This window comes from Bos javanicus, chromosome 11 (genome assembly GCF_032452875.1).
Source record: "Bos javanicus breed banteng chromosome 11, ARS-OSU_banteng_1.0, whole genome shotgun sequence".
NCBI lineage: Eukaryota > Metazoa > Chordata > Mammalia > Artiodactyla > Bovidae > Bos > Bos javanicus.
This window is the reverse complement of record NC_083878.1, coordinates 74,436,541-74,451,827: the sequence shown is the minus strand read 5'-3', so window position 1 is coordinate 74,451,827 and position 15,287 is coordinate 74,436,541. Positions and strand designations below refer to the sequence as shown.

At 36.0% G+C, this 15,287-nt stretch overlaps 1 protein-coding gene across 9 annotated transcripts in view; it reads left to right on the top strand.

The window, feature by feature from the left end:
• NCOA1 (nuclear receptor coactivator 1) overlaps nucleotides 1–15,287 on the top strand; it is a 218,218-nt gene that overhangs the window by 97,821 nt on the left and 105,110 nt on the right. For all 9 annotated transcript variants that reach the window (XM_061433132.1, XM_061433136.1, XM_061433137.1 and 6 more), the window contains one exon: nucleotides 15,022–15,182. The gene's annotated coding sequence lies outside the window, so the exon portion shown is untranslated. The remainder of the gene's footprint in view (nucleotides 1–15,021; nucleotides 15,183–15,287) is intronic.

Here is a 15,287-nt window from a genome sequence, read left to right as displayed (position 1 = left end):
TTGTTCATTGTTAATACTTCTGTAGTTTCAAAAAATAACCACTGTGGTCACAATTCAGGAAGAGCATTGAGACTTCCACGTGGCTGTCAGTTAGAATTTACTGAATGGTCATATGATTGGGGAAGTAATTGGATGGTTAACTGCTAAAAGTTTTTAAATAAACTCTAAATTCTTCACTACATTTATGTGATAACCAGTAGTTTCTTGAATAGTTATCTAGGTAATCAAGACAATGTATTTTGATTAATAAATAAGGAAAGAAATAGGGTTAGCTGAATATTTGAAAACATTGAAGTTATTCTCCATAAAATACTGTTCTGTAATCTCCTTAATCCATTTAATAAAAATTTATTGCCTTCCATTAGAAAGTAGACATAAAGTATTGTTTAGTATGTTAATACGGACCAAGCAGTAGTATAAATACCAGCCTAAGAAATAGAATTTTACCAATACAGTGGAAACTCCCAGTGTTAATAAACCTTTCTCAGCACATCCTCATTTTGTTACCTTCTAAATGTAAACACTATACTGAATTTTGTGACTGTTATTTTTTAATTTAAAATACATTTTACATATATATCTATACTTAAGTAATATATTCTTCTGGGGCTTCCCAGGTGGCACTAGTGGTAAAGAAGCCATCTGGCAATGCAGGAGACATAAGAGAGGCAGGTTTGATCCTTGGGTTGGGAAGATACTCTGAAGGAGGGCATAGTAATCCACTCTAGTATTCTTGCCTGGAGAATCCTATGGACAGAGGAACCTGGTGGGCTATAGTCCATAGGGTCGCAAAATGTTGGACATGACTGAAGCGACTTAACACACACACACATACTCTATTGATTCATTCATTTTTGAACAGTATAAAAGCAGTATATTGTATGTGTTCTTCTTAAGATCTACTTTTAAGATTCATTTGCATTGCTCTGTAGCACATTTATTTTCATAACTAGTTATGAATATGTGATGAATTATTTTATCCTGTTTTTGTTTTTGCTATTATGAACAATACTTCAGTGAGTTTCTTACAGTATCTAGTGGTATATACATGTACAGGCATTTCCACCTAGGAATAGAATTGCTAGGTCATAGAGTATATATATATATATATGCACGTTCAGTTTTAGCGCTAAATTGTTTTCCAGCTTGGTTTGTTGCACAGGGTGGCTAGATATACACTAAAAATTTCCTCTTCTTCCTGGGCACAGAGTTAGGTTGTATTTTCCACCTCCCTTGCATTAGGAATGTCCATTTAAATGACTTCTAGTCTCTAGAACGGAGAAGGCAATGGCACCCCACTCCAGCACTCTTGCCTGGAAAATCCCATGGACGGAGGAGCCTGGTAGGCTGCAGTCCATGGGGTCGCTAGGAGTCGGACATGACTGAGCGACTTCGCTTTCACTTTTCACTTTCATGCATTGGAGAAGGAAATGGCAACCCACTCCAGTGTTCTTGCCTGGAGAATCCCAGGGACGGGGGAGCCTGGTGGGCTGCCATCTACGGGGTCGCATAGAGTCGGACACGACTGAAGCGACTTAGCAGCAGCAGCAGCAGCAGCAGCAGTCTCTAGAATGTGAGTAAAAGTAATGTATGCCACCTTTAGACTTAGTCCTCAAAATTATGCTGTGTGTGATAAGCCAGTTTCTTGTTTCCCATTTTCTGGCCAAGTTTTCTTTCATACTAATTCTTTCACCTCCTGTTACATATACTATGCTAGAAAGACTAAGTATTCCCTGTACAAGTGCAATGCACGTTGTGATTAGTGAATGTCCTTGACTTGTTTCTGTTTTTAAAGTGTATGCTTCATATATTTCACAGTTATCTACAGTATTTTCTGTGTTCTCTAGATATCCTTTATAAACTAAAGTGTTTCTTAAAAATCTTAATGATTTTTCTAAAAATTTTCTCAGAAGTGTTGAAGTTAATCAGGTGTTTTACCAGTAACTTTTGGAGTCATCACTTGGCTCTTCTCCTTTGATCTGTTAATTTTGTGAATAATATTTATGAATTATTTGTGAATAATATTTATAATAATATTTATTATGTCTTTGGAATATTCCTATTCCATACTTCTATTCCTAAACTCAGATTGATAAATCTTCCATTCATTTGTTAATAAAAGTTTGCTTTCACTATCTACATTTTTTTGGGATTCTTAGTTTGAATATATTCATAGTAAGGTTATAATGGATGTAACTAAGGGTCTGGTAAAGATGTAACGACTATTTCTGAGTTCAAAGTATCCTTCGATCCAAGGAATACCTAATAGATACATTTATTAAGTAATTAGGTCAAAAAAGTTAATAAGTATGTATGTGCTAGCAACTTAGCAGCTGTTTGAAAAAATAATACACATGAATTCAAAGAAGTAATATTTTAATTTTATTCTTAAATGACCGCAGTTGCTTACTAATAGGATGTGTGCATCTGAGAGTACTGCATAACTTCTCACATCTTGGGCTTAGCTTGGGCACTGCGACCCTCATTTCCTGTTTCATGTTGATTTCCACATGGTGCTTGCTTTTTATCACAGCACCTACCATAAACTCAGATTCACAACAAAAAGAGGTCATCAGAAGGAATGCAGTGTGATTTACTGTTGCAATTGTGAAACAATATGTGATAGCTGATAGATGTGTAGATATGTGTTGCTGTTATCCTCAAAGGGATTGAGATTGTTTTGTCAGGTTCAAAATAATTCTTGAAACTGGACATTATGGTCTCTCTGCTCTCAACTTCTGGTTTTCCTCTTATCTTTATTCATTTTCTTTCTTTCTTTCTTTTTGTTACTTGATCTTCTGGCTATAACTGCCCCCTTCTTTAAATATGGGAATGTTTCCAGAGTAATCCATTCTCCTCTCGACATACTTTTTCTTGGTCCTCTCATCTATTCCATTATTATCAATATGTCATTGATTCTGAAGACCTTTATATCCCTCTACTTTGGAAGTCAGCTAGACAGATCTACTTGGATGTCATATTCATAATTAATGTGTACATAACTGAAAATTCATTAGCTTCTCTCTCAGACATCTGTTATCTCCTGTAAACTCAGTCTTAGCTAAATGTCTTTAATATACACCTAGACTCCTATTACAGGACACTTGGTATTTGTAGGACTTATTTAGAGAATATAATCCTGAATGAAAGTAAAGTTTTAGCCAGAAAGATGCCTCATCATAGCATTGTTTTTAATAGCAAAAAATTGGAACTAAAGTCCCACACTCTGCTTAAAAACTCTCTCACACACACACAAGAATATTTTACAGACAATGTAGAAGAATATTTTAATAACATGAGAAGTTGTGTGTATAAAAATTTAGTGGACTTCCCTGTTGGTCCTGTGGTTAAGAATCTGCCTGCCCACACAGGGTGCATGGGTTCGATTCCTGCTCAGGGAAGATTCCACATGCCATGGGGCAACTAAGCCTATGTGCCTCAACTGCTGGAGTCTGTAAGTCCTTGCTATGCAGCAAGAGATGCCATCACAATGTGAAATCTGAGCACCACAACTGGAGAGTAGCCCCGGCTGCTGCAACTAGAGAAAGCCTGCATGCAGCAAGCAAGATCGAGCACAGCTGAAAAGAAATAAAATTAATAATAAAATTATGTTAAAAATTTAATGAATAGAGATGCTCTTAATATGTGCACTGATCATTAAAACTGTAAAGAATTATATGTGTATTCTATATTTGTAGAATAGATATACAAATGTTTGCATTAATTCTAGAAAAACATGAATTATTTTCATAATTCATACATGCTGACAATTGGGGCTCTCTTTTTCACCTCTTCCTCTTGTTGGTTTAGTCCAATGTCTCATTCAACCCCACTGTTGCTGCACTGGTTCAGCTGCTCAATGTATCAGAACTAGTCTATTAAAACAGCCCCCTTCACTCTGTTGCTCAGCTGCCAGAACTGTCTTCCTGAACATCTTGATTGGTTGGGTTCTTCCTTTGCTTAACCTTTCCAGTTTAGGTAACTAAATGTTACATCTCCAAACCCATCAGGAGTAGAGTGAGTTTTGAATCTTTTCCCATGTTATTGTCTAAAGGCCTTCAGCCTACTGGAATTTGACCAACTCCAAGATGGCATATAAGATTTTCTTTTAACCCTAACCAAGTCACTTCTGACCAGAGAGCAGATAGTCATGCCAGATTGGGGTTAGAGGAGGGAAGAAAGAAAGGGAAACAGTGGGAGGGAAAATAAAAATTGAACTCAGGTGTTTGCAAATCTTTGCTCTCTGCTCATCCCTTATGTTCTGCCTCTGCAACCTGTCACACATTGTCCTTGCTTGGTGGACTTTTGTTTGTTTGTTTGTTTTCTATTGGAGGGACAATTTATTGGTTTTCTTGAGTATTTAGTCAGTAAGAACAAATAGCCAAATAAAGAAAATCCATCCATTTTAGTGCCAATTATTATATCAGCAAATCCTATTAGGAGTATTTATTGAAGCATGTCATGCTAATAGTCCCAGAGTGTAATTATACTTGCAGATTTTTCTTGCTTTCAGGGAGTCTCTAACATGTTCCAGATGGTTAAATAGGAAAGAGTAGACATTTTGTACTGTCTTTTCAATTATGATTAGGAATTTGATGTTACTTACTACTTGCATTACATTATTGCTTTTGTTAGATCTAAACATGAGAGGAATTTAAACAAAATGTGTTTTTTTTTAAAACTCTTCTACTATGGTCAACAGTTAACAGGACCTTTCATAGATTCTTTTCCCTCTGTTAAATTGTTTAATTACTTTAAGCATCATTAAAGTGAGATAATTACATTATAATGTAATCCTTAATTTATTCTTGGAAAGCATTCACTTGGGTTTGTTTTAGACTTAAAATTACATGGCATGGTGAACTTTCTTGAAAGAATTTACATGAGACTGAAATAGTTATTTTCCAAACTTTCAAAGGTTCTTTGACCCTTTTCATAAACTAATATGACCCTGGATTCGGAATTCGTGTGATGTATACTTTAAATTTTGCCAATAATGATAGTGATGACTTTCATTCGTCTATTCATACTCTCTTGTCTGCCTTTAATGGACTATCCAGCTTCTCCCATTTGAAAGGCAGTTTACCAAAGATTAGGCATATAGCCTTTCATTTTGGAGTAGAAATATTAATGAATCATAGGGATCCAGATTCAAAATCCTTCACTTCATTATGGCCTTACATTAACCAGTTTGCTAATTGGTTAGTTGACCTGAAGAAATATGTTGTTTTTCAATAAGAAATAGAATACTCTATCATTCAGTTTAACTGCCTATATGTTTTCATAATATAATTGTTGTGTGGTGGGGGGACAAATTGTTCTTCCTTAGACTACCATTCTCTGTCCTTGGAGCTCTTTTCAAGAGTTCTTGCAAAGTAGAAAACAAGTAAGAAACATAAAAAATGTAATACCAACATTATTTTTTTGGTGATGAATAAAACCAAGCCATTCCTAAAGATTTTATTGGAGTGAAAGGGGTAGTTTACACTCTGTCATCCAGCAAGACTTCCCCTCTGCTACTGCTGCTGCTAAGTCGCTTCAGTCGTGTCCGACTCTGTGCGACCCCATAGACAGCAGCCCACCAGGGTCCCCCATCCCTGGATTCTCCAGGCAAGAACACTGGAGTGGGTTGCCATTTCCTTCTCCAATGCATGAAAGTGAAAAGTGAAAGTGAAGTCGCTTAGTCGTGTCCTACTCTTAGTGACCCCATGGACTGCAGCCTACCAGGCTCTTCCATCCATGGGATTTTCCAGGCAAGAGTACTGGAGTGGGGTGCCATTGCCTTCTCCGAACTTCCCCTCAGTTGCTTTTAAATATCTTTGTTCCTTCTCAGACTGTCTTGTTTCTTATTAAGCTACTACATCTTCATCTCTTCTTGATCTTCTCTCCCCCAAACTCTTCCATTTTAGTAGAGTTGCTCTTTAGGAAAGAACTAAACTGTTGTAGTCTAGGTGTTACATTTCATTTTTAGCTCTTTGAATATGGATTCTTTCCAAAACCTGGTGTTTTCTCTTGCAGTATGACAAAAGCAGAGAGGTAAATTATGTTGCAGAATGATGCCACAGAAATAGGCATTCTCCAATTAGTAGAGACTAATCTAACAGTTTTACTACTTTCATCTTTCTTTCCTCCCTGTGTTCTCAACACCAAACCTTTGCCTAATCCCTTATGTTAATAATCTAGTTTGTCCCCCTCATGCCATTCATACTCCTCTTGAATTTGTTTAGGAAGATTTGTAATGTCCTTTGAGCACTTTAATGATCCTCATTCTCTTTGAGGTTTCAACTTCACTGCCATTCTTGAATTAGAACAGATTCATTAATTCCACAAATTAAACTTCTTAAATGTTGTATACCTACTCTGTGCTGGTTTAAAAATGTGCACCTGGTGTTTTACAGTGTAGTGAGGAAGGTAAGTGGTATACATAATCACACAAACAAATATGTAAGAAATATATTTTTTTAATTCTATGAAGAAAAAGTTGCAACTGTCATGGAGGGCTGATTTTGATTACTGGGGTAAGAGAAATTGAATTGGAGTTAAAGCTTGAACAATGAATAAGGAATTGAGCAGGTGAAGAAAACAGGAGGGATTATTCACAGCAGAGATTGTATTGTAGTGAAGGCCATGGAATGGGGAAAAAAGACTGGGGAATGGAGAGGACTTGAAGGACAGATTAGTGTGGCTCTAGTGTAGTGTGCTGTGTGTTGTGAGTTTTGGGTTTTGTCATATGTGAGATAAAACTTCATGGAAAGAGTCTAAGCAGGAATAGGGTGTTGGATTTGTATCTCTGTTGATTGATGATTTATTTTTGAAATAGACCAGATGGGGCTTGGTGAGTAACATACACAGGGTATGAGAGTAAAAAAGATTTCAGGGGTGATAACTGAGATTCTGGTAGCAATTGCTTTGAAAATAACTTATCTCCAAAACAGATGTATTTATAATTATTATTAGTATTAAAATCCATTGTTTTAGGCTTTTCAGTATTTATCTCTTTAATGTGAGTATAAAAGTAGATGTAAGAGTCATTAATATTTTAGATTTAGTAGTTGATATGCAGAGTGTTTAAACACAGAATTTTGGTTTTAAGGTGTTTTTGCCCTTTTTTAAGGGGAGCAAGTAATCAAAATTAACATACATTAAGGTATGATCCCTGGGGAAAAGGAAATGGCAAGCCACTCCAGTATTATTGCCTAGAGAATCTCATGGACAGAAGACCCTGGTTGGCCACAGTCCATGGGATCACAGAAAGAGTTGGACACAACTTAATGACTAAACAACAGCAACATTAAATGTTTAGTCTCCAAACAACTGTTGAGTAGGTACAAATATTATCCTCGTTTTTGTAGTTGAGGAAACTGATGCATGGAGAGGTTAAGGTCAGAAAGTTGGTAATGGTGGAATTGGGCTCCAGAGCCCATACTTGATAATACTTTATTACTACTGTTTGTTTCTAAGGCAAACCATTCAATATCACGGTAATTCAAGTCTGTGCCCCAACCAGTAATGCTGAAGAAGCTGAAGTTGAACGGTTCTATGAAGACCTACAAGACCTTCTGGAACTAACACCCCCAAAAGATGTCCTTTTCATTATAGGGGACTGAGATGCAAAAGTAGGAAGACAAGAAATACCTGGAGTAACAGGCAAATTTGGCCTTGGAGTACAGAATGAAGCAGGGCAAAGGCTAATAGATTTTTGCCAAGAGAACGCACTGGTCATAGCAAACACCCTTTTCCAACAACACAAGAGAAGACTCTACACATGGACATCACCAGATGATCAACACCAAAATCAGATTGATTATATTCTTTGCAGCCAAAAATGGAGAAGCTCTATACAGTCAGCAAAAACAAGAGCTGACTGTGGTTCAGATCATGAACTCCTTATTGCCAAATTCAGACTTAAATTGACGAAAGTAGGGAAAACCACTAGACCATCCAGGTATGACCTAAATCAAATCTATTACGATTATACAGTGGAAGTGAGCAATAGATTTAAGGGACTAGTTCTGATAGAGTGCCTGGTGAACTATGGATGGAGGTTCGTGACATTGTACAGGAGATGGATCAAGACCATCCCCAATTAAAAGAAATGCAAAAAAGCAAAATGGCTGTCTGAGGAGGCCTTACAAATAGCTGTGAAAAGAAGAGAAGCAAAAAGGAAAGATATACCCATTTGAGTGCAGAGTTCCAAAGAATAGAAAGGAGCGATAAGAGCGTTCCTCAGTGATCAATGCAAAGGAATAGAGGAAAACAATTGAATGGAAAAGAGTAGAGATCTCTTCCAGAAAATTAGAGATACCAAGGGAACATTTCATGCAAAGATGGGCTCAATAAAGGACAGAAGTAGTATGGACCTAACAGAAGCAGAAGATATTAAGAAGAGGTGGCAGGAATACACAGAAGAACTGTACAAAAAAGATCTTCATGGCCCAGATAATCACAGTAGTGTGATCACGCACCTAGAGCCAGACATCCTGGAATGTGAAGTCAAGTGGGCCTTAGGAAGTATCACTACAAACAAAGCTAGTGGAGATGATGGAATTCCAGTTGAGCTATTTCAAATCCTGAAAGATGATGCTGTGAAAGTGCTGCACTCAATATGCCAGCAAATTTGGAAAACTCAGCAGTGGCCACAGGACTGGAAAAGTCAGTTTTCATTCCAGTCCCTAAGAAAAGCAATGCCAAAGAATGCTCAAACTACCACACAATTGCACTCATCTCACACGCTAGTAAAGTAATGCTCAAAATTCTCCAAGCCAGGCTTCAGCAGTACATGAACCGAGAACTTCCAGATGTTCAAGCTGGTTTCAGTAAAGGCAGAGGAACCAGAGATCAAATTGCCAACATCCGCTGGATCATGGAAAAAGCAAGAGAGTTCCAGAAAAACATCTATTTCTGCTTTATTGACTATGCCAAAGCCTTTGACTGTGTGGATCACAATAAACTGTGGAAGATTCTGGAAAAGATGGGAATACTAGACCACCTGACCTGCCTCTTGAGAAACCTGTATGCAGGTCAGGAAGGTGTGGTTAGGAATGGACATGGAACAACAGACAGGCTCCAAATAGGAAAAGGAGTACGTCAAGGCTGTATATTGTCACCCTGCTTATTTAACTTCTATGCAGAGTACATCATTAGAAACTCTGGGCTGGAAGAAGCACAAGCTGGAATCAAGATTGCCGGGAGAAATATCAATAACCTCAGATATGCAGATGACACCACCCTTATGGCAGAAAGTGAAGAACTAAAGAGCCTCTTCATGAATGTGAAAGAGGAGCATGAAAAGGTTGGCTTAAAGCTCAACATTCAGAAAACGAAGATCATGGCATCTGTTCCCATCACTTCATGGCAAATCGATGGGGGAACAGTGGAAACAGTGTCAGACTTTATATTTTTGGGCTCCAAAATCACTGCAGATGGTAACTGCAGCCATGAAATTAAAAGACGCTTACTCCTTGGAAGGAAAGTTATGACTCACCTAGACAGCATATTAAAAAGCAGAGACATTACTTTGCCAACAAAGGTCCATCTAGTCAAAGCTTTAGTGTTTCTAGTAGTCATGTATGGATTGTGAGAGTTGTACTATAAAGAAAGCTGAGTGCCGAAGAATTGATGCTTTTGAACTGTGGTGTTGGATAAGACTCTTGAGAGTCCCTTGGACTGCAAGAAGATCCAACCAGTCCATCCTCTAGGAAATCAGTCCTGAGTGTTCATTGGAAGGACTGATGTTGAAGCTGAAACTCCAATACTTTGGCCACCTGATGCAAAGAACTGCTCATTGGAAGAGACCCTGATGCTAGGAAAGATTGAAGGCGGAAGGAGAAGGGGACGACAAAGGATGAGATGTTTAGATGGCATCACTGACTCAGTGGACATGAGTTCGGGTAAAGTCCAAGAGTTAGTGATGGACAGGGAGGCCTGGCGTGCTGCAGTCCATGGGGTTGCAAAGAGTCAGACAGACTGAGCGACTGAACTGAACTGAACCACCTGGATTTTCAGAAGGGACTGTGGTTGCCTGTAGGCAGATGTGAATAGCTGGATCTGGTCAGTTTATTTAACTAATGTGAGGTTTCAGTGTATCAATATACTAGGCTTTGCTAATCCATGCTGTTATTGACGTGCACCTGGATTGTTCCTATTTTTTGCTCTCATAAACATTGCTAACATGAATATTTTTCTTCACGTCTCTTGTTGCACATGGTTATGAAAAATTTCCCTACAGTCATTGTCTGTAGTGCTCATTCACTGTAGAATACTTGCCATTTACCAAGATTTGTTTCCCAGCTCCGTCCCTTTGGAACTCTTGTTCTTATCAAAAAACGACATTTTACCTTTCTTTCCAACGTAATGCAATTTTATCTTCTAACAATACCTATGCATTTACCCAGATTTTTAAGACACCCCAAAAATTGTGTGAAGAGATAAGTACTTTTCTGGAGAGAAATGGCAAGATTTTCATAAACACATTTTGTAATCATAAGAACAATGAAGTCAGTCTTCTAAAAATTGAAGATTAACAAGAAAAAATAAGCAAATATTGTCATTTTATTAAGAAGAACAGTTCTGTTTTTAAAGTCTTGATTTTCTTTTAGGCCTTCTCTTAACAGTGTTAATAAGAAAAGACAACTATATACTGTAGAGAAGTCAAATAAGTAAACTTTATAGACATTCAAAAACTGTTATGGATGGCTTGATTTCAAATTTCATTTAGATCGTTTTTGTCTTTGGTTTGGATAGTATGACTTTTGTGTCATCACTAATAGGAAAGTTGGTGGCATCATTTTTTTCTTCATTCTTTCATAAAAATCTTTCGATCCATCCCAAGGAAAAAAACTTATTTTTTCCACAGTTTTTTAAGTGCCCTTTTACTTCTTAAAGTTTATTTTAGGTAGAATTAATAAGAACACAGATGTAACTTTGGAATCTTAACTTCATGTAACCAAAATAATTTATAATTGCCACTAATGTTAATGGTTTATTTATAACAACCTATTATTGGATGACAGCATAGCTGAACTAAGCTATTAATCCCAGCACACTGGGAGTTTTGGCTAACGTTATCCCTTTCTCTCCTCATCAAAAAGTATATCATAAAGAAGAAAAATTAAATAACTTTATGATAAAGACAACCTTCAATCTGCACTAATTTTATTAAAGTACCTTATATACATTGTAATTTTAATATATATAGTATACAGTTTAAGCATGTGTATTTTAAAGTATAAAACATCAGTGTATATTGTTTATGGATGGATAGAAAAAATTTGACCAGAAGATATATATTAAATTTATGCCAGTGGTTATCTCTATCAAAAGGAAGGGGGGTAGGCTTTGTATGAGTGTGGGGACTTCTGATTTATTGATAATACTTCATTAAAATGCATCAAAAATGTTTACTGTCATTACTTCTGGGTGGTAGATCCATAGATATTCCTTTGTTCTATTTCTCTCTATATTTAAAAATTCTGGCCCTGTACCTCTGCCTGACTCCAGAGTAACAAAGGAAGAAGAGTGTTTTATAGATTTCCTTTTTTACTCTTTCTATATATTAAGTGCATTATAGGTATTTTTCTATCACCTTGTTTCCTCATGTGATTCTTAAATCAGATTGAATTTAACAGATTAAACTGAATAATTTATTAAACGAAATTAAAGGAATTGAGGTGCTGCACTAGCCAGCACTTGGGGCAGAATTGGAAGCAGATAATGAAGACAGAAAGGTCTTACCCGTAAGGAGAGAATTGGAACAAGTAATGGGAAGCCTCCAGGCACGAGGGTCTATAAGGAGTTTGTACCGTCCATATCAGATCTCCTGCTTTGGGCTCCTGGGGGTGAGAGAAGACTTAAAATACTGAACTCTGGATAGCACAGATAATACATAATAAATACTAGAGAGAGATGTTTTAAAAACAGTAAGCTTATTAATTTCATAATAACAAACATCAGATCATCAGTAGTACTCTTTTTCTCCCTATTTATTCATATGCCTCCTGTCTTTTTTGGTTCTCAGTGTATTAGCTTTCTCTTGGTTTTCATATTTTTTGCTTCTCATTGTCTACATATCTTTTTGGAGTATAGATTTATCTTGTGCTTTTCTGTCTTCATGCAGTCTCTGAGTGAGTATGCTCAGCCTCCCTTCTCAGCACTGTTTCTGTATTCCCTCACATGTTTGGCCATGAGTCATCAGGACCCTCAGTCATTAGCAGGATCCATCTGGCTTCAGTTACTGCCTGGTTTTAAAAAAGTACCTGTAAAAACTCGCAGGTTTTATGGAAGACAGTGGCATTATTTCACAAAGATTTTATCTGCAGTGTTAACTACACAAATGATTTTTGAGGAGTGCTCTTCCTTGAAAGGCAGAAAACGACAGAACCTGGTTTGTGGTTGACTAGATGAAAAAATGCCGTCTTTGCTGTATTCAATTACTACTTTCCATTTCTTACACAGATTTACCTAGGGAAATTCAAAGATGAAAGAACACAAAGTAGTAATCGTGAGGAATCTCATCATCCAAGAAATATTTTATAGCACTGTTGATTATAGATGCAAATAAGCTAGATATATACAGTGAGAAAAACCCAACTAAGTACAATGTAAATTGGACTAACCTAACTATAAATTCTTGTCTTTAATAGTTTAAATAAACTATGTCAATGTGAAGAGCCAGTCCAAGTTTCTTTGCATTTTCAAATTGTGCGTTTAAATCAAGGAAAGAAGAAAAAAAATCTTGAAAATATGAAAAACACTTAGTTTAATTTAGAGGGACTATAAGAGATAAGCACTTTTGGATCCAGTCATAGAATCATCCAATTTTCTAACATTAGATAGACATTCCACTTTAATCTGGAATTCATCATTGGGGAAATCATGATTAAGAGAAAATATAGTCTTTATTTAAAGAGCAAAAGCCTCAAGCATTTAAAACCTCCATTATAAATATATAATAAAACAAAAATAGATTTATATTCTTTGATCATAAAATGCACTAGATATGCAAAAAGTAAACAACTAATTTTATTTTTGAGTATATGAATTAATTTGGAGGAGAATTTACATCTTAATGCTATTGAGTCTTAGTGAACCCCTGAAAAAAGATTTACTTAGTCTTACCTCAAGTATTAATAATTTTTTTTTATCTTTTCAAAACGTCAGCTTTTGGTTTTAAATTTTTTCAGTTGTCCAGTCTTCATATTTGGTATTGTTTTGACTTTAAGTTCACCAACTTATTTTTGTGCCATCACAAATCTGTTAAGCTTGTCCAGTGAATTGAAAAATTTCAATGTTGAACTAGTTCTTCAATTTCCATTTACTTCTGTTTTATAGTTTCTATTTGCTCCCAGTATTTCCCATCTGTTAACTTATTATAACATCTTGAACATATTCATAATAACTGCTTTAACATCCTTATCAGCTAATTTCAACTGATTATCTTATGATAGATTTCTATAGACCCCCACTTTTGTTACCCTGATTTTGAATTGCAATTTCTAGCTTCTTTGCATGTTTAGTAATTTTTTTATTCTATACTGGATGTTGTGGATACTATTGTGGATTGTTATTTTTTTCTGAAGAGTATTGATTTTTGTTCTAGTAGACAACTAAATTACTGGCTAGTAAATACACACTTACTGAACAATCCAGTTGTATTTAAAATTCTGGATGTTTATCCCAGAAGAATGAAAACCTATATTCACACAGAAACCTGTACACAAATATTTATAGCAGCTTTATTCATAATTGCCCCAATTTGAAAACAACCCAAATGTACCTCAATAGTGAATGGTGGAAGAGAAACTGGTACCTTCAAACCATGGAGCAATAAAAAGCAACAAACAATTTTTATATGCAACAAGTTGGATGGATATCAAAGGCATTATACTGAGTGAAAAAGGCATTACAAAATATTTCGATACTTGATTCAAGTATGGAATTGATTTAATTTCTATAATATTCTCAAAGTGACAAAATTATAGAAATGGGGGCAGATAAGTGGTTACTAAGGAGCTAAGAAAAAGGGAGTGAGGAGTGTGTGATTATAAACAGCAAAAGGGAATCTCAGTTGTGGTATGGTTGTATGGAGCTACTTGGAATCTCCCTGTGCATGAGCAATTCGGAGGATCAACCAAGGATTTAAGGAACATTTGTATACAGATTTAAGGTACCCCACCCCTTGCTCTGCTGCCCTTCTTACCATGATTTTCTCCTCTTGTTGTCTAGCATTCTGTCAGCTCTGAACTACATTCTCCAATGCTTCAACCCAAAGAGACAGTGGTTTTCTCCCTTAGGCCTAGCCTCCCTGTAGTACTTAGGGGTATACTGGTAAGAGTTCTCTGTGAGTATAGATCTTATTCAGTACGATTCCTTTCTTTCAGTTATCAAATTCCCCACATTTCTGCCTTCTTTTGGTCACTTTTCCATGTCTTTGAGTAAATTTTATTTTGTCCAGATTTTTTTGTCCATTGTTATCTGTGGGCAAGTTAGTCCAATACAAGATCATTCATCCTTACTAGAAACAGAAGTCAGTGAAATTTATTTTTAGGTATTATGAATCTAAAAAGTTTGTACACTTTTTCAATAAAAGATTTGAAAGTAAAATACCATAGTATCTTTAATATATAATGGGAAGTGTTACAGAAATGAAAGAATTAAATGCAAACTGAAAACATTAAAAATCAGAATTTATAGGTAGAAAGAAAGATAAACATACAAATGCAGCCAGAAACCTTTTTTTAAAAGACATATAAATGGGTGTCTCAGACCATTAAGGGCAGAATGCAAGTATGTATTACTTAAGCAGCAGTCTTAAATAGAAATATATATTTAGTTACCAGAAGGACTTTAGTTGTGAAATCAGATATTCATCCATTGTCTTTTGGAAGTATTTTTCCATTTGGCCTGAAAAGTTGTGTCTTTTTTTTTTAACTTAACATTTCTGACCTTTATTATTTCTTAGAAAATAAAATAATAATCTAACCTCCCTTCTGCTTTTATTTTTTTGCCTCTCCTTTGTTGTAGTTGTTTGCATAACTGGCCTTAAATGAGGTAAGAGTGAAGAGACTTACTAGAGCCATCTCTGGAAAAGAGTGTTCCCCCATTCCACTGGAAACTACCCTACGGAGCACCATATTTGACCATATCTGTTTTGAGGACTCATTATGAACAAAGAAGTCTCCCAGGTAGGAACTGTAACTCTGTTTTTAAAGAACTTTGTGGAAAGAGACAGACATTGCCATTTTTGTCACTTAATTTTTGTCTATATGACCATAACTTAATTTTTTAAA